We start from the raw sequence: 18836 nt of genomic DNA, 5'->3' as shown, positions 1-18836 counted from the left end.
CACAGGAGGGGAGGAGTCAGGGGTCACATGATCAGGGGCCTCAGTGGATGCAGGACTCTGCTGTGCTGGTTGTCATGGTGCTGGATGAGGTGAAGGTTATGTGTGGGGTCAGGAGGGGTTTACAGTGTGGATGTAGCAGAGCCGCGTGTGTACGAGGTGTACGGAGCGGAGCCGCGTGTGTACGAGGTGTACGGAGCGGAGCCGCGTGTGTACGAGGTGTACGGAGCGGAGCCGCGCGTGTACGAGGTGTACGGAGCAGAGCCGCGTGTGTACGAGGTGTACGGAGCGGAGCCGCGCGTGGACGAGGTGTACGGAGCGGAGCCGCATGTGTACGAGGTGTACGGAGCGGAGCCGCGTGTGTACGAGGTGTACGGAGCGGAGCCGCGGGTGTACGAGGTGTACGGAGCGGAGCCGCGCGTGTACGAGGTGTACGGAGCGGAGCCGCGCGTGTACGAGGTGTACGGAGCAGAGCCGCGTGTGTACGAGGTGTACGGAGCGGAGCCGTGTGTGTACGAGGTGTACGGAGCGGAGCCGCGTGTGTACGAGGTGTACGGAGCAGAGCCGTGTGTGTACGAGGTGTACTAAGCAGAGCCGCGTGTGTACGAGGTGTACGGAGCGGAGCCGCGTGTGTACGAGGTGTACGGAGCAGAGCCGCGCGTGTACGAGGTGTACGGAGCGGAGCCGCGCGTGTGCGAGGGGTACGGAGCGGAGCCGCGCGTGTACGAGGTGTACGGAGCAGAGCCGCGCGTGTACGAGGTGTACGGAGCAGAGCCGCGCGTGTACGAGGTGTACGGAGCAGAGCCGCGCGTGTACGAGGTGTACGGAGCAGAGCCGCGCGTGTACGAGGTGTACGGAGCGGAGCCGCGCGTGTACGAGGCGTACGGAGCAGAACCGCGTGTACGAGGCGTACGGAGCAGAACCGCGTGTACGAGGTGTACGGAGCAGAGCCACGTGTACGAGGTGTACGGAGCGGAGCCGCGCGTGTACGAGGTGTACGGAGCGGAGCCGCGCGTGTACGAGGTGTACGGCGCAGAGCCGCGCGTGTACGAGGTGTACGGCGCAGAGCCGCGCGTGTACGAGGTGTACGGCGCAGAGCCGCGCGTGTACGAGGCGTACGGAGCGGAGCCGCGCGTGTACGAGGCGTACGGAGCGGAGCCGCGCGTGTACGAGGCGTAAGGAGCGGAACAGCGGGTGTACGAGGCGTACGGAGCGGAGCCATTGGTGTACAAGGCGTACGGAGCGGAGCGGAGCCGCGGGTGTACGAGGCGTACGGAGCGGAGCCGCGGGTGTACGAGGCGTACGGAGCAGAGCCGCGGGTGTACGAGGCGTACGGAGCGGAGCCGCGGGTGTACGAGGCGTACGAAGCGGAGCTGCGTGTGTATGGAGCAGAGCTGCGCGTGTACGAGGTGTATGGAGCGGAGCTGCTTGTGTACGAGGTGTACAGAGTGGAGCCGCTTGTGTACGGAGCAGAGCCGCGCGTGTACGAGGTGTACGGCGCGGAGCCGCGCGTGTACGAGGCGTAAGGAGCGGAGCCGCGCGTGTACGAGGCGTAAGGAGCGGAGCCGCGGGTGTACGAGGCGTACGGAGCGGAGCTGCGGGTGTACGAGGCGTACGGAGCGGAGCGGAGCCGCGGGTGTATGAGGCGTACGGAGCGGAGCCGCGGGTGTACGAGGCGTACGGAGCGGAGCCGCGTGTACGAGGCGTACGGAGCGGAGCCGCGGGTGTATGGAGCGGAGCTGCACGTGTACGAGGTGTATGGAGTGGAGCTGCTTGTGTACGAGGTGTACAGAGCGGAGCCGCTTGTGTATGGAGCGGAGCTGCGTGTGTACGAGGTGTATGGAGCGGAGCCACTTTTGTACGAGGTGTGCGGAGCGGAGCCACTTTTGTACGAGGTGTACGGAGCGGAGCCACTTTTGTACAAGGTGTGCGGAGCGGAGCCGCACGTGTACGAGGTGTACGGAGCGGAGCCGCGCGTGTACAAGGCGTACGGAGCGGAGCCGCGTGTACGAGGCTTACGGAGCAGAGCCGCGCGTGTACGAGGCGTACGGAGCGGAGCCGCGGGTGTACGAGGCGTACGGAGCGGAGCCGCGGGTGTACGAGGCGTACGAAGCGGAGCCGCGGGTGTACGAGGCGTACGGAGCGGAGCCGCGGGTGTACAAGGCGTACGGAGCGGAGCCTCGGGTGTACGAGGCGTACGGAGCGGAGCCGCGCTTGTACGAGGCGTACGAAGCGGAGCCGCGTGTGTATGGAGCGGAGCTGCACGTGTACGAGGTGTATGGAGTGGAGCTGCTTGTGTACGAGGTGTACAGAGCGGAGCCGCTTGTGTATGGAGCGGAGCTGCGTGTGTACGAGGTGTATGGAGCGGAGCCACTTTTGTACGAGGTGTGCGGAGCGGAGCCACTTTTGTACGAGGTGTACGGAGCGGAGCCACTTTTGTACAAGGTGTGCGGAGCGGAGCCGCACGTGTACGAGGTGTACGGAGCGGAGCCGCGCGTGTACGAGGCGTACGGAGCGGAGCCGCATGTACGAGGCTTACGGAGCAGAGCCGCGCGTGTACGAGGCGTACGGAGCGGAGCCGCGGGTGTACGAGGCGTACGGAGCGGAGCCGCGGGTGTACGAGGCGTACGGAGCGGAGCCGCGGGTGTACGAGGCGTACGGAGCGGAGCCGCGGGTGTACAAGGCGTACGGAGCGGAGCCTCGGGTGTACGAGGCGTACGGAGCGGAGCCGCGCTTGTACGAGGCGTACGAAGCGGAGCCGCGTGTGTATGGAGCGGAGCTGCGCGTGTACGAGGTGTATGGAGCGGAGCTGCTTGTTTACGAGGTGTACAGAGCGGAGCCGCTTGTGTATGGAGCGGAGCTGCGTGTGTACGAGGTGTACGGAGCGGAGCCACTTTTGTACGAGGTGTACGGAGCGGAGCCGCATGCGTACGAGGTGTACGGAGCGGAGCTGTGTGCCTCTATCACTTCTATTACATTGTTGTACATGGTATAATATAATATATATCTCATCTGGTGGTGATTATTCTCTGTATTGTACATCTTAATTCTTGGTTTTTGTCCCTTTGTCTGTTTTCTTCCACATCTACATAAATTCTATTTTTTCCTTCCAGACCCTCTCTCTCTGGTTCTGGAGATCTGTCCTTCTGTCTAGTAATGAAGGTTTTTCTTATATGCCTTAACCCTCCGTCAGGGGCAATTGATCTGACAGGCGCAGCTCACTTAGTTTCATTTCTCTATTTTCAGTGGTTTGTCTGGGAAACACCCTCCTCCCAGTACCTTCCTAACTTTAAAGGCTGTGTGAAACCTGAGAAGCCTCTTGTGCTGCAGAGCTTCAGGAGATCAGATATCAGTGTTTTGGCTTCTCATGCTCATTGCCCCTGAATGCGTCACACCTTTGACGGTTAGTATTTGCTGTTTTTATTCATCCCAATTGTTTTTTTAGCTTGTTTTATGAATAGCTAGTGCTAAATTTGTGGATTTGTCATAGAAGGTTTTGTTACAAATAAGAGTGTGCTTCTCAGGCACATTGCGCCCTAACACATATTCTCTCTCTTGCTTCAGCTTTTCTTCTGAAATGGCGAGGAGAATATTTGACTTGTCAAATGCCCTTCATGTTGAGCAAGTGCAAAATATACTGCTTGATGATGATGAGACAGACCCTTTACAGCTGGAAGATTTAGGGGAAGAAAGTGACATTGATTCAGAAGATGATGTGGAAGAATGTCCAGATGTGTCTGATACAGATCAAGATGGAGAGAGTGAGGAGGATGCTCAAGACATAGAAACATATTATTTGGGCAAAGATAAAACAACAAAATGGATAAAAAAAGCCACCCCCTAAACGTTCTCGCACACACTCGCATAACATTTTGAGCCACCTTCCTGGTGTCATAGGAACTGCAAGGAATGCTAAAAATGAAATGGAATGCTGGAACTGTTTATTCACTGATGACATTCTGGTCACAATTGTGACATATACAAATCAGTACATGGACACCATAAGGGACCGTTTCATTAGAAAGCGAGATGTCAACCCTATTGATGTAATTGAACTGAGGGCATTTATTGGTTTGCTATATCTTGCAGGCGCCTATAGGGCAAACCGACAGAGTTTGGAGGAGCTCTGGGGTAGAGATGGGGATGGCATTGAGAAATTTTCCTTGGTAATGAATATAAAGAGATTCAAAATTATAATGCGGTGTCTTTGTTTTGACGACAGAAGTACCAGAACTGAGCGAAAAAAATATGACCGGCTTGCTGCGATTCGTGAGATATTTGAAAAATTTGTGCAAACCTGTGAAAAAAGCTATTGTCTAGGTCAAAATGTCACTATTGATGAAATGCTCCCGGGATTTCGTGGTAGATGTGGCTTTCGGCAATATATCCCATCTAAACCAAACAAATATGGGCTAAAAAATTTTTCCCTTGCTGACTCCAGGATTACTTATACCTACAATATGGAAGTTTATACGGGGAAACAGCCAGCAGGTCCATATTGTGTAAGCAACGCACCGAGTGAGGTGGTATAGTGAATGGCTGAGTCTTTGTATGGTTCGGGGAGAAATATAACTGCAGATAACTGGTTTACTCATGTGGGTTTGATTGATTTTTTGAAATCCCAAAAAATATCATATGTGGGTACTGTGCGAAAAAATATAACAATTGCCGCCACAGTTTATCAATGTGAAAGGGAGAGAACAATACCACAGTATGTTTGGATTTAGTGATGGCAAAGTTTTAGTGTCCTATGTCCCACGCAAGAACAAAAATGTTATTCTTGTATCCTCGCTTCATGAGGATGATGCGATCGATCCTCGGTCTGAAGCACAAAATAAGCCAGAAATTATAACGTTTTACAACGAAACCAAGGGTGGTGTAGACACTGCAGATCAGATGTGTGCTACTTTCAGCGTGTGCAGAAATGTCAGGCGCTGGCCAATGGTAATTTTTTTCACTATGCTAAATGTGGCAGGAATAAATTCTCAAGTTATTTACATAGGAAACCAGCTGGGATCACAGCGTAGAAGACTCTATCTAAAAACATTGGCTCATGAACTGGTCATTGCAGAGCTTCGCAGAAGAAGTGTGAAAACAATTGGAATACCCTCTAGCATGCAAATACAGCTGAGAAAATTTTGCACAGAACATGAACGCGAAGAATCACCAGCTCCCCCACCACCCAAAAGACAGAGATGCAACACCTGCACTGTAGAAACAGGACTCAGGAGACTCTCAAATTATGCATGTAAAAATTGCAAAAATGCTATTTGCCTGTCTCATGCAGAAATGATCTGCAAATCATGCTCATTGCTCTGCAAGTGTACTTTTACAGGTGAACCGCTAACATCTGAGAGTGACTGATTTTGAGTACAGTACTATTTCAGCAACCTTATAATTTATTTTGCTTATCTAAATTTTATGTTTACTTATAGTTTTTGAAGAAAACCGTCGGGTTTTTTTTGCAAGTAGCAAAATGTGTGCACTTTGAAACATATTACTTTTCTGGTTAGTAAACAGTTTTTTTTCCACCTGATTATGTGTATTCTCATTTATTACATTCCTATTAATGCAACTGATCACTTTTAGAGCATTGAAATTAAAAAAAAAAAAGGAAAATATAGCCAATTTTCTAGCCTGTGCCTCACAGGCGCAATGCCCCTAAACTCGTTAAGAAACCTATTGCCCCTGACGGAGGGTTAAAGCATATGGGGAAATACACCATCCGAATAGGCAATAGGACAGCTAAAACTGTGATTGTCCCCCAAACACTTTATTCTTTTCTGGGGGGTGATTTAAACTTTTATATATATTTTATTTTTTTAATATGTTTAACCACTTAAAAACATTTTTTTTTACTTTTTGCTCTCTTCAACCGTCTCCATGGGAGACTAGAAGCAGCACTTGCCTGATCGGCTCTGCTACATACAGGTGATGAGCAGATCGCCTATATGTAGCAGATTTGCTCACTTGCTATGAGCGCCGACCACTTGGCGGTACTCATAGCAATCTGGACATGACAACCACAGGGGTCTCCTGACTGGATCACTGATGGGCGGGGTAAGCGACACGGCGATGTTAAATGCCGCTGTCAGAGATTGACAGCGGCATTTAACTAGTTAACAGCCGCGGGTGGATCGCGATTCCACCCGCGGCTGTTGCAGGCACATTTCAGCTGTATACACCGCATGCAGAATTATTAGGCAAATGCGTATTTTGATCACTTTGATGCTTTTTATACATGTTGTCCTACTCCAAGCTGCATAGGCTTGAGAGCCAACTACCAATTAAGTAGATCTGGTGATGTGCATCTCTGTAATGAGGAGGGATGTTGACTAATGACATCAACACCCTATATAAGGTGTGCTTAATTATTAGGCAACTTCCTTTCCTTTGGCAAAATGGGTCAGAAGAGAGATTTAACAGGCTATGAAAAGTCCAAAATTGTGAGATGTCTTGCAGAGGGATGCAGCAGTCTTGAAATTTCCAAACTTTTGAAGCGTGATCACCAAACTATCAAGCGTTTCATGGCAAATAGCCAACAGGGTCGCAAGAAGCGTGTTGGCCAAAAAAGGCGCAAAATAACTGCCCAGGAATTGAGGAAAATCAAGCATGAAGCAGCCAAGATGCCATTCGCAACCAGTTTTGCCATATTTCAGAGCTGCAACGTTACTGGAGTATCAAAAAGCACAAGGTGTGCGATACTCAGGGACATGGCCAAGGAAAGGAAAGCTGAAAAAATGACCACATTTGAACAAGAAACATAAGATAAAACGTCAAGAATGGGTCAAGAAATATCTTAAGACTGATTTTTCAAAGGTTTTATGGACTGATGAAATGAGCGTGACTCTTGATGGACCAGATGGATGGGCTAGAGGCTGGATCAATAAAGGGCAGAGAGCTCCACTCCGACGCCAGCAAGGTGGAGGTGGGGTACTGGTATGGGCTGGTATCATCAAAGATGAACTTGTGGGACCTTTTCGGGTTGAGGATGGAGTGAAGCTCAACTCCCAGACCTACTGCCAGTTTCTGGAAGACAACTTCTTCAAGCAGTGGTACAGGAAGAAGTCGGTATCGTTCAAGAAAAACATGATTTTCATGCAGGACAATGCTCCATCACATGCATCCAACTTCTCCACAGTGTGGCTGGCCAGTAAAAGTCTAAAAGAAGAAAAAATAATGACATGGCCCCCTTGTTCACCTGATCTGAACCCCATAGAGAACCTGTGGTCCATCATAAAATGTGAGATCTACAGGGAGGGAAAACAGTACACCTCTTGGAACAGTGTCTGGGGGGCTGTGGTGGCTGCTGCACGCAATGTTGATCGAAAACAGATCAAGCAACTGACTGAATCTATGGATGGAAGGCTGTTGAGTGTCATCATAAAGAAAGGTGGCTATATTCATCACTATTTTTTTTGTTGTTTTTGCATGTCAGAAATGTTTATTTCTAAATTTTGTGCACTGATATTGGTTTACCTGGTGAAAATAAACAAGTGAGATGGGATTATATTTGGTTTTTATTAAGTTGCCTAATAATTCTGCACAGTAATAGTTACCTGCACAAACAGATATCCTCCTAAGATAGCCAAATCGAAAAAAAAAAACCACTCCAACTTCCAAAAATATTAAGCTTGGATATTTATGAGTCTTTTCGGTTGATTGAGAACATAGTTGTTGATCAATAATAAAAATAATCCTCTAAAAAACAACTTGCCTAATAATTCTGCACACAGTGTAGATCAGCTGACATGTGCCCGGTTTAGTGCAGGCTCAGCGCCGGAGCCCGCGCTTAACAGGGGGTGATGACGTGGTGTGTACTATTATGTAGCACGTCACAAAGAGGTTAAAGTCATGTTTTTCATTTGTAAGATAGATACAAAATTAAATAATAAATAATGGAGAACTGATTTAGGCTATGTGCCCACCATGCAGAAATGCTCTGGATTTTTCCTGGGCTTTTCTGCATCTCCCTGGCAGAAAAAATGCATGTGGATTTTACATGCGTTTTTTCAGCCAGGGACAAGTGTAGGTCACGCGTTTTTCACATGCGATTTCGCATGCGGGTTGTCAAGCGATTTTAGCATCATTTGGAAAAGTGCTTGACAACTTGGTCACACTATATAAAGCCATGCAACCAGCATGTCTCCCCGATCAGCACTCAGCAGCGCTTTGGGCGCAGCGTATTTTTGCAGCGTCCAAAACGCGGTGTTCTAATGCCTCACTTTTGTTGTCGGTAAATGTGAATCCACCGCATATAATGATACTTCATTCGGTCAAAATCTGCAGCGGAGACTGGTGTGTCCGCTACAAAAATTGACATGCTGCGGGTGAGTTTGGGTACGTGGCCACGATCAGGAGCCGCCGCTGGTTTGACGCTGCGTGTTTATACAGCGTGAAAACCGCAGTGTCCAGATGTTGCAGCATAGTGGGTGGGATCTCTAGAAATCCCATATCCACTATGTGTGCATCTGAGGCTGCGGATCACCGGTGGACACTGACATGTGGCGCGTCTTTCAGGACTGCAGCATGTCAAATTCTTTTGCGGAGTCGCTAGTCTCTGCAACATAAATTTGACCACTAGAATGTATTGAATGCGGTAAATAAGCATGGTTCAGTGAACACATGTGGATTTACCTGCATTTAATAAACCAGGGGAGGAGTCCTGAGGAGATAATTTGCATATTCCCACTGTATTTTGGGGTAAGTGAAGAGTCTCCGCGAGCTCAAAGAACACTGGATTTTGTCTGTTGGAGCTGAAAAGAGGACATCGGTAAACCGCGCACCTGCCGGCGCGCGCATTTTGAAGCTTTTTTTTTTTTTAAAGCTTTTTTCACTGTTTCCAGAACATTAACAGTAAGAACATAGAAGAGTCCAGGAGCCATTTGGTGAGCTGCATATCCTGCTACATGTTCACAGACTTGCCAGTGGAAAAACCAAACTTCACATGCCAGAAATGCAAGCTTGTGTCCCTGTTGGAGGAAAAGTTGCGAAATCTAGAAGAGAGGTTAACTACCTTGAAAATCATTAAGGAAGGTGAAGAGTTCTTAGACAGAGCAGAATTATCTCTTCATGATTCAGAAAGAGAAGAAATTCGAACTGCACCTGACGAAACAGAGGAATGGAAGCATGTGACCCACAGAAGCAGGAGGATCGAGAGGCAGTCAGCACCCATACTGCTCAGGAACCAGTACCAGGCTCTCACGCAGGAGAACCATGAAGAAATACAGCAAAATAAGACTTTGCCAGCAATGAATAACCTTGTAAGCCCTCAGAATCCTCCTGGATGGAGAAACAAGAATGTTGTGAAGAAAAAACGGAGAGTGGTGGTCATGGGGGATTCCCTGTTAAGAGGAACAGAGGCCGCTATCTGCAGACCAGACATAACCTCAAGAGAAATGTGCTGTCTTCCAGGAGCAAAAATTGAAGATGTGTCTGACAGGATATCAAGACTCTTCAGACCTACAGATCACTACCCATTCCTGCTAATACATGTGGGGACAAATGACACCGCAAGAAAGGACCTGGTAACCATCTGCAGTGACTTTGAAGACTTAGGCAAGAAAGTGAAAGAATTGGGAGCGCAGGTGGTCTTCTCATCCATCCTCCCAGTGGATGGCCATGGAACAATGAGGTGGAATAAGATTCTACAGGTGAACAACTGGCTACGTCGATGGTGCTGTCAACAAGGATTTGGATTTCTGGATCACGGAATGAATTACCTATACGATGGACTACTTGCTAGAGATGGGGTGCACCTTACGAAGACTGGAAAACATGTATTTGGAAGTCGCCTTGCTACACTCATCAGGAGAGCTTTAAACTAGAACAATGTGGGAAGGGAAGCAAAAGGCCAGAAAAAGCCATACAACTGACAAATACTATTGAGATCTCTGCTACTGGAAGTGGAAAGGAAGAACAAAGACAAAACAATTTAAATAATAAAAATATGGGAAGAAGAGAAACCAATCACAAACTAAAATGTTTTTATACAAATGCACAAAGCATGGGCAACAAACAAGGAGAATTGGAACTACTAATGCAGGAAAAGAAATATGATGTCATTGGAATCACTGAAACTTGGTGGGACGATACACATGATTGGAATAAAAGGCTAAAAGGATACAACTTATTTGCAAGAAACAGACTTGATAAACGAGGAGGAGGTGTCGCATTGTATGTTAGAAAAGCGTATATCTGCACAGAGATTGAAGCTTCAGAGACTGGGAGTTCTGTGGAAACTGTTTGGGTAAGAATACAAGGAGAGAACAACGGAAAGGACACCATTGTAGGCATTTACTACAGGCCACCTGGGCAAGCTGAAGATATGGATGAACTCTTTATGTATCAAATGACCAAGTTCTCCAAAAAATATGACGTAGTGGTCATGGGAGATTTCAACTATCCAGACATTTGTTGGGAATCTCTCTCAAGTAAAACTAACAGGTCAAGCAAATTCTTATCCTCTCTTGCTGACAACTTTATCTTCCAAAAGGTAGGGGAGAAAACAAGGGGATCTGCTACTTTGGATCTAATCCTTATAAACAGGGAGGAAATGGTTGAGGAGGTAAAGGTGGCTGGGACCCTAGGAGGCAGCGATCATGCTATTATAGAATTTTGGATAACTAGAGGAGGAAGACATGTGAAGACTCAAACTTCAAGGTTAGATTTTAGAAAGGCAGATTTTAAGAGACTCAGAAAGAGAATAGGAGGGATCCAATGGCTGGATGTCCTTAAGGACAAAAATGTCCAGGAAGGATGGGAAATTTTTAAAAATGAGATTCTCAAAGCACAATCGTTAACAATCCCGAAAAGTAGGAAGAATGGGAAGCATTTAAGGAAACCAGGATGGATGAACACAGAACTTAAACACATGCTAAAAAGAAAGAAAGAAATGTTTATCAAATGGAAAGAGGGAGGCATATCTAAAGAAGATTATAATGCAGTCTGCAGATCCTGCAGGGCACGTATCAGGATAGCTAAAGCTGACAATGAATTAAGGCTTGCAAGAGATGTCAAAAGCAATAAAAAAGGATTTTGGGGGTATGTCAAAAGTAAAAGAAAAGTCAAAGATGCTATAGGATTTTTACAGGATGAAAATGGAGAAATGGTAAGAGAGGATGTTGAGAAGGCCGAACTTTTTAATTCCTATTTTGCATCTGTTTTCTCTCAGAAAAAAAATGTAACATCAACTGATCTTCACTGTCCTTTTAAAGGAATAGAGGAATCCAAGTTATCTGTAAACAGAAAGATTGTGAGGGAATATTTAGCTAACATAAATGAGTTCAAGTCTCCAGGTCCAGATGAATTACACCCCAGAGTACTGAAGGAGATCGTAGAAGAAATTTTAGAACCACTCTCCATAATCTTTGAAAATTCTTGGAGAACAGGAGAAGTCCCAGAAGACTGGAGAAGAGCAAATGTTGTTCCTATCTTCAAAAAGGGGAAGAAGGTGGACCCAGGGAACTATAGGCCGGTGAGTCTGACTTCTATACCAGGAAAGATCGTTGAACAAATTATTAAACAACATGTATGTAAGTACATGGATAAGAATGAAGTGATTAACCAGAGTCAGCATGGGTTTGTAACTAACAAGTCATGTCAGACTAACTTAATTTCCTTCTATGACAGAATCACTGACTGGGTGGATCAGGGAAATGCTGTAGATATAGTATATCTTGACTTCAGCAAAGCATTTGACAAAGTATCTCACACCATCCTTATTGAAAAAATGACCAAGTATGCAATGGACCAGGCAACTGTTAGGTGGATTCATAACTGGCTTAGTGATCAGACTCAAAGGGTGGTTGTAAATGGCTTCACTTCCAGCTGGATGAATGTCTCAAGTGGGGTACCACAGGGCTCCGTCCTGGGACCTGTATTGTTCAACATCTTTATCAATGATTTAGATGAAGGAATTGAGGGTAAACTGATTAAATTTGCTGATGACACAAAGCTAGGAGGGATAGCTAATACTAGAGAAGAGAGAGAGAGAGGATTCAAAAAGACCTAAATAAACTGGAGCAGTGGGCAGCAACCAACAGAATGGTTTTTAACAGGGAAAAATGCAAAGTACTACATCTGGGCAATAAAAATGAAAAAAGCATATACAGAATGGGAGGAATAGAGCTAAGCAACAGTACATGTGAAAAAGACTTAGGTATACTAATAGATCATAGACTGAACATGAATCAACAGTGTGATGCAGCAGCAAAAAAGGCAAATACAATTCTGGGATGTATTAACAGAAGCATACAGTCTAGATCACGTGAAGTCATTATCGGTCTTTACTCCTCTTTGGTCAGACCTCATCTGGAATACTGTGTACAGTTTTGGGCACCACATTTTAAAAAAGACATAGACAAACTGGAGCAAGTTCAGAGAAGAGCGACCAGAATGGTGACTGGTCTGCAAACCATGTCCTATGAGGAACGGTTGCAGGATTTGGGAATGTTTAGCTTGCAAAAAAGAAGACTGAGAGGAGACTTAATAGCTGTCTACAAATATGTCAAGGGCTGTCACATTGTAGAAGGATCATCTTTATTCTCATTTGCACAAGGAAAGACTAGAAGCAATGGGATGAAACTAAATGGGAGGAGACACAGATTAGATATTAGAAAAAACTTTTTGACAGTTAGGGTGATTAATGAGTGGAACAGGCTGCCACGAGAGGTGGTGAGTTCCCCTTCAATGGACGTCTTCAAACAGAGGCTGGACAGACATCTGTCTGAGATGATTTAGTGAATCCTGCTTTGAGCAGGGGGTTGGACCAGATGACCCAGGAGGTCCCTTCCAACTCTACCATTATATGATTCTATGATTCTATGATAATAGAATGCAACGTTTTGGACGCAGCAAAAAAATATGCTGCATCCAAAGCGCTTCTACGTCTGGATCGTGGGCACAGAGCCTAAAATAAAAATAAAAAATGGACTGGGCTCCCACGTAATATTTATAGCCGGCAGAGGGAAAGCCGACCGCTGGGGGCTGATATTAGTAGCCGGGAATGTTCCCTGGCTATTAATATCAGCCCACAGCTGATTGTTTAGCCTTTACTGGCTAGATTACAGGGGGACCCCAGAAAAACATTGACGTGGGGTCCCCCTATAAAATCTAACAAGAAAAGGCTGCGAGTTGATATTAATAGCCAGGGAAGGGACCATGAATACTAGCGCCCTCCGCGGCTGTTAATATCACCCCTCAGCAGTCCCTGAAATGGCGCATCCATAAGATGCACCAAATCTGGTGCTTGGCCTCCGCTCTTTCCATTGACATGTAGCGGTGGCGAGTGGGTAATGGGGTTGGGGTCCACGTCAGCCTTGTATTGGCGGCTGACGTGAAGCCCAGGTTAGTAAATATATATATCTGTCCCCATTACTAACCGCGTAGTAAAATGGTCGCCACTTTTTCAATGAAAGACACGCCAGAATAAGGTATTTTAATGAAATAAAAAACACAGTTTTAATAATTTTTTTATTGTACGCTGTCCGCCTTTGATTTTCTGAAAAAAAAAGTAACACAAACAACCATATCCCTCATCTATCCACCGTCAATGACGCAGTCCACAATTACGCCAACGATTGACCCACGGCGATTCAGGTCACTTCTACAGCAGTGACATCAGCAATAACTGATGTCACTGCTGTAGAAAACAGCACTGTATACTGACAGGAGTGTAAAATCACTCCTATCGGTATACATGCTGCAGGAGGTCACTGGGTTTCATCAGCTGAAGATCAACAGATCAGCCACGTTGAGCTCACCACCATAGGAACATTCTCCTGAATTTTCCCACAGTGAGGTCAGTGAGTGATCAGCTGATCACACACGTGACCGCAGGTCCCTGCAGTATACTGTTGGCTGCCAGGAGGAGAGCATTGCCGAGGACCGTGACCATGAGGACACCGGGGGGCGCTGGACAGGTGAGTATAGTTTTTTTTTTCTTTTTTACTTTTTTTTTTCGTTTACATCGTGGGCACTCCATCTTGGCAGAGCAGACTACTTCACCCCTCAGCCAATCCACTCTCGCTGTTATCAGCAGGAGCGGCGGCCAGATGAAAGGAGTAGAAGTCCTCTCCCGACCCGGGTACCACCCGCACCGCGTTTCTGCCGCAAATTTGCGGCTATTGGCTTTAATTGAAACACAGCAAATTTGCTGCTGTTCAATTCAAGTCAATGGGCGCAAATTTGTGGCGGGATCACGTAAACAATGGCCATGCTGCGTTTTTTTCCGCAGTGGTAATCCTGCGCGGAAATTTCCTCATCTTGTCCACAGCACATCAGGATTACCATTGTTATAGCTGGCAGACCTGTTAACAAGCGTTTTCGCGGTGGAAAAAACGCAGCGGAAACGCATTAAAAAACGCTTCATGTGCACATAGCCGAAGTGCTGCCAAGCTGTTTTTCATCCTATAAGCATGGCTGACAAAAGCCATACAGCAGACAAGTTGCTCCTCTGCATCAAGCACAGATCTTACGCTGGATGGCTCCTCATTGACTACAACTGGGAGGTATAGTATGTGGCAACAAAAGGAGCATTGTGGCTGCTCTACATTTGAGCACAGTAACCAATGCTCTCTGCATTGTACATATCCTAAATATGATCTTGTAAAATTTTGGAAAGAAATATACCAACTTAAAGAATGTGGTGCCCATGGATAGGAGAGTGTCTTGGTATTTCAGCAATTCTAACATCATAAAGCACATTTTCCAATCTTTGTAGAAACAAAACGGTGTGCCTTAGCACCTCATGAATTTCGACTTTGCAACATGATTGAATTCAACTTTGCATATGTTGGAGCATCTGTACAAGCAGCGTTAAGCAGTATCTAATTATATCATGCAAACTGGAACTTTGAAATCTTCCATAAGTACATTGAACAAAAATAAAAACGCAACACTTTTGTTTTTGCCCCCATTTTTCATGAGCTGAACTCAAAGATCTACGACTTTTTCTATGTACACAAAAGGCCTTTTTCTCTCAGATATTGTTCTGTGTTAGTGAGCACTTCCCTTTTCCGAGAGAATCCATCCACCTCACAGGTGTGACATATCTAGATGCTGATTAGACAGCATTTCACAGGTGTGCCTTAGGCTGGGCACAATAAAAGGCCACTCTAAAATGTGCAGTTTTATAGTATTGGTGGGATCCCGAGGAAGTCAGAAAACCAGTCAGTATTGGGTGTGACCACCATTTGCCTGTTATGTACAAGCCAGGGGGATGATAAATCTGCACAGCACAGGTTCCTATTCAGACTAAGCAATCCCTAACCTGACTCTGATTAGTCCCTTCCTGACCGTGGAGTTTGGTACCCTAAGATTACGCAATGGCGCCCCCACTCAACGTTGGCTGAGCCTGAGTGTCCTTAACTGCACCCTAAACTACACACCGTGAACTCCAAAACAGCAAGAGAAAATATTCCACACAAGCAGAGGGTGAGAAGCGGGGCTAAGGACGTGTTCACACAGTCACACAGGAAAGAAGGAAGAACATAATGAGAACCAAACAACAAATGGAGTACGTAGAAAACCTCCCAAATACTAAAAGTAAATGAGGAAGTGAGAAACACATGAATAGCAGCAAACCAAAGGAAGGAAAGAAAAGACTAGAGAACCATCAGCAGTTGGAAAAAGACCGTGACATAACTCATTAGGTAATAGATAACCCGCTGGAGCCTGACAAGAGGCTTCAGCCCTGGCACAGACTCTGCATTTACGGACATACTTATCAACATTCTTACAAGCATTCTGCCAGACCTAGAAAAAGATCTCCAAGTGGCAGAAGAACCCGGATGCCCAACCAAAACGGAATCATGCACTTCATTAATAAGATCTGTGCATAAAGCGGACGGTACTTAAAGTTTGTTCAAAGGCAAGCCCTATGGCGCACTGTCCTGAGCATCCTGAATACGCTAAGATCTACCCTAGAGAACCCACTATCACCCCCTCACTAAGAATCTTAACAGGATTTTCATCCCTCAACTCTGAGACAAAGCTACGAGACAAAGCAAACGATAGGGATTTGGGACTGTGATCTTATTAATCTCTCTAAAATCCAAGCATAGACACAAGTGGCGTACGGTCCATAGTGGCAGACCACGCTGCCGCTATGGGGCCAATGAGTAAAGGGGGCCCGGGAGACAGGAGGGCCCGATTCTCAACAGCATCGGACTCTTCTATCCCCCCATCAGAATTTCAACAGTTTCTGCAGCCTTAGAATGCAGAAACAGTTGAATGAAATTACACCTGCTCAGGCAGGTCCACCGAAGAGCAGAGGATTCTCCATCGGGCGGGAGCACGAGCCACCTCTGCAAAAGTTGTGTTTTGTGTGGCGATGACTCACTGCTCTGTTACTGTAAGGTTATGTGCACACGAAGCATTTTTGATGCGTTTTCGTGGCGGGTTTCCCGCCGCAGAAACGCTACGAAAACGCTTGTTAATAGGTCTGCCAGCTATAGCAATGGTAATCCTGATGTGCTGTGCACATGATGCGCAAATTTCATTAGCATTGCGGGAAAAAATGCAGCATGACCATTGTGCGGGCATTTCCACCATGAATTCGCGCCCATTGACTTGAATTGAACCGCAGCAAAACCGCAGGTATAATATTTATACCTGCGGATTTGCTGTGTTTCAATTAAAGTCAATGGCCGCTAATTCTCGGCGGAAACGCGGTGCGGGTGGTACCGGGTCGGGAGAGGAGGAATACTACTCCTCTCATCCGACCGCCATTCCCGCTGATAACAGCGAGAGCGGCACTGCTGAGGGGAGCAGTAGTCTTCTCAGCCAAGCAAGTGTGCCCACTGTTAAGAAAAAAAAGTAAAAAAAAAATCCTTATACTCACCTGTCAGACGTCCCCCGGTGTCCTCCTGGTCTTGGTCTCAGGCGATGCTCTCTCCCCGGCGGTATACTGAGGGGAGAGCGGGGATCAGCTGATTGCTCTCATGACCTCACCGTGGGAGCATTCTGAAGAATGTTCCCAGGGTGACGGTGGTGAGAGCTCACCAGGGCTGATCAGCTGATCTTCAGCTGATGAACCCCAGTGACCTCCTGCACAGCAATATATACTGATAGGAGTGATTTTACACTCCTGTCAGTATACATTGCTGTCTTCTAAAGCAGTGACATCAGTGTTTGCTGATGTCACTGCTATAGAAGTGACCCGGATCACCGTGGTACAATCGTTGGCGGTACGTGGACTACGTCGTGACGGCGGACAGGTGAGGAATATGGTTGTTTGGTTTTTTACTTTTTTTTCAGAAGATTGAGGACTTCGTGGACCCAGTACAATAAAAAAAATAAAAAAACGTGTTTTTTATTTCATTAAAATACTTTATTCTGGCCGTGTATTTATTGAAAAAGGGGTGACCATTTTACTACGCAGATAGTAATGGGGGCGTCTTATAGACGCTCTCCATTTCTAACCTGGGCTTCAGATCAGCCGCCAATACGAGGCTGACGTGAACCCCAACCCCATTGCTCCAGTCGCTCCTGCTACATGGCAGTGGGAAGAGCGGAGGCTAAGTGTCAGATCTGGCGCATCTTATGGAGGCGCCTTTTCTGGGACTGCTGAGAGTGATATTAATAGCCGCTAGTAGGGCTATTATTCATGGCCCCTTCCCTGGCTATTAATATCAGCTCGCAACTGTCTGTTTAGCCTTTTCTGGTTAGATTTTATAGGGGGACCCCTGTAATCTAGCCAGTAAAAGCTAAACAAACAGCTGTGGGCTGATATTAATAGCCCGAGAACATTTTTGGCTAATGGCCCCTTCCCGGCTACTAATATCAGCCCCCAGCGGTAGGCTTTGCCTCTGCTGGTTATAAAATGACACGGGAGCCCACCCCATTTTTTTTTTTAATTTTAGGCTGTGCCCACGATCCGAACATAGCAGCGCTTTGGACGCATATTTTTGCTGTGTCCAAAGCGTTGCATTCTATTGAACGCCCGTAAATCTGCATGTATTCACTGAACCATGCCTGTTTATCGCATTCAATACATTCTAGTGGTCAAATTTAAGTTGTGGAGACTAGCGACTCCGCAAGAAAATTTGACATGCTGCGGTCCTGACCTGAAAGACGCGCCGCATGTCAGTGTCCACGGGTGATCTGCAGCCTCAGATGCCCGCATAGTGGACATGGGATTTCTAGCATTTGCAGCGTGTCAATTTCTGTAGCGAACACGCTATTCTTTGCTGCAGATTTTGACCGATTAAAGTGTCATTATATGCGGTGAAATTCATATTTACCGACAACAAAAGTGTGGCATTAGAACACCGCGTTTTGGATGCAACAAAAATGCACTGCGTCCAAAGTGGTGCTGAGTGCTGATAGAGGCGACGTAGCGGCCAACAAAACAGTGGTGAGCTGTTAATTATAGCCAGGGACCATGTTTGCAAATGGCACCTTCCCAGGCTAAAAATAGCTGCTACACCCAGCTCTTTTGTTTGGTGATGACAAGGTGTCAATCAGATCTTTTCATGACCAAACCTAATTAAAGTAAAGAGTTAAATAAACACACAGACATGGAGCAAATACTTTATTTGAAATACAACAGACACATTCTTTAATCATTTAAATTAACCAATATATTCACCCCAGTTCTGATGGTAATCCAAGGGTTTAAGCAATGTCCCACCAAATAACTTTATTTAGCTCCAAAAAGCATTCATTGATGCACAAAAACGCTTAAAAAAACGCATCAAAAATGCGAGGAATGTCCGCAGCGTTTTTCCTGCCAAGGAGATGCAGAAATGCTCAGGAAATTTCTGCTTCAAATTCTGAACATGCGCTCATAGCCTTAGGGTATGTGCCCACGTAGCGTTTTTCAAACGGATATGCTG

The 18836-nt window shown here is 46.5% G+C and overlaps 1 protein-coding gene and 1 long non-coding RNA gene across 2 annotated transcripts in view; both read left to right on the top strand.

Annotated features, from left to right (window-relative positions):
- LOC141270646 (uncharacterized) overlaps nt 1-18836 on the top strand; it is a 264404-nt gene that overhangs the window by 188758 nt on the left and 56810 nt on the right. The window lies entirely within an intron of this gene.
- Nucleotides 3-5473, top strand: LOC141271870 (uncharacterized). The gene is made up of 3 exons (XR_012321942.1): nt 3-95; nt 3244-3400; nt 3562-5473. It is a non-coding gene; the product is annotated as an uncharacterized lncRNA (long non-coding RNA).

This window comes from Phyllobates terribilis, unplaced genomic scaffold (genome assembly GCF_046119375.1).
Source record: "Phyllobates terribilis strain yellow unplaced genomic scaffold, ASM4611937v1 Scaffold_5__5_contigs__length_657084704, whole genome shotgun sequence".
Taxonomy (NCBI): domain Eukaryota; kingdom Metazoa; phylum Chordata; class Amphibia; order Anura; family Dendrobatidae; genus Phyllobates; species Phyllobates terribilis.
Note: the sequence above shows the minus strand (reverse complement) of the source record. Positions and strands in the feature narration are given on the sequence as shown.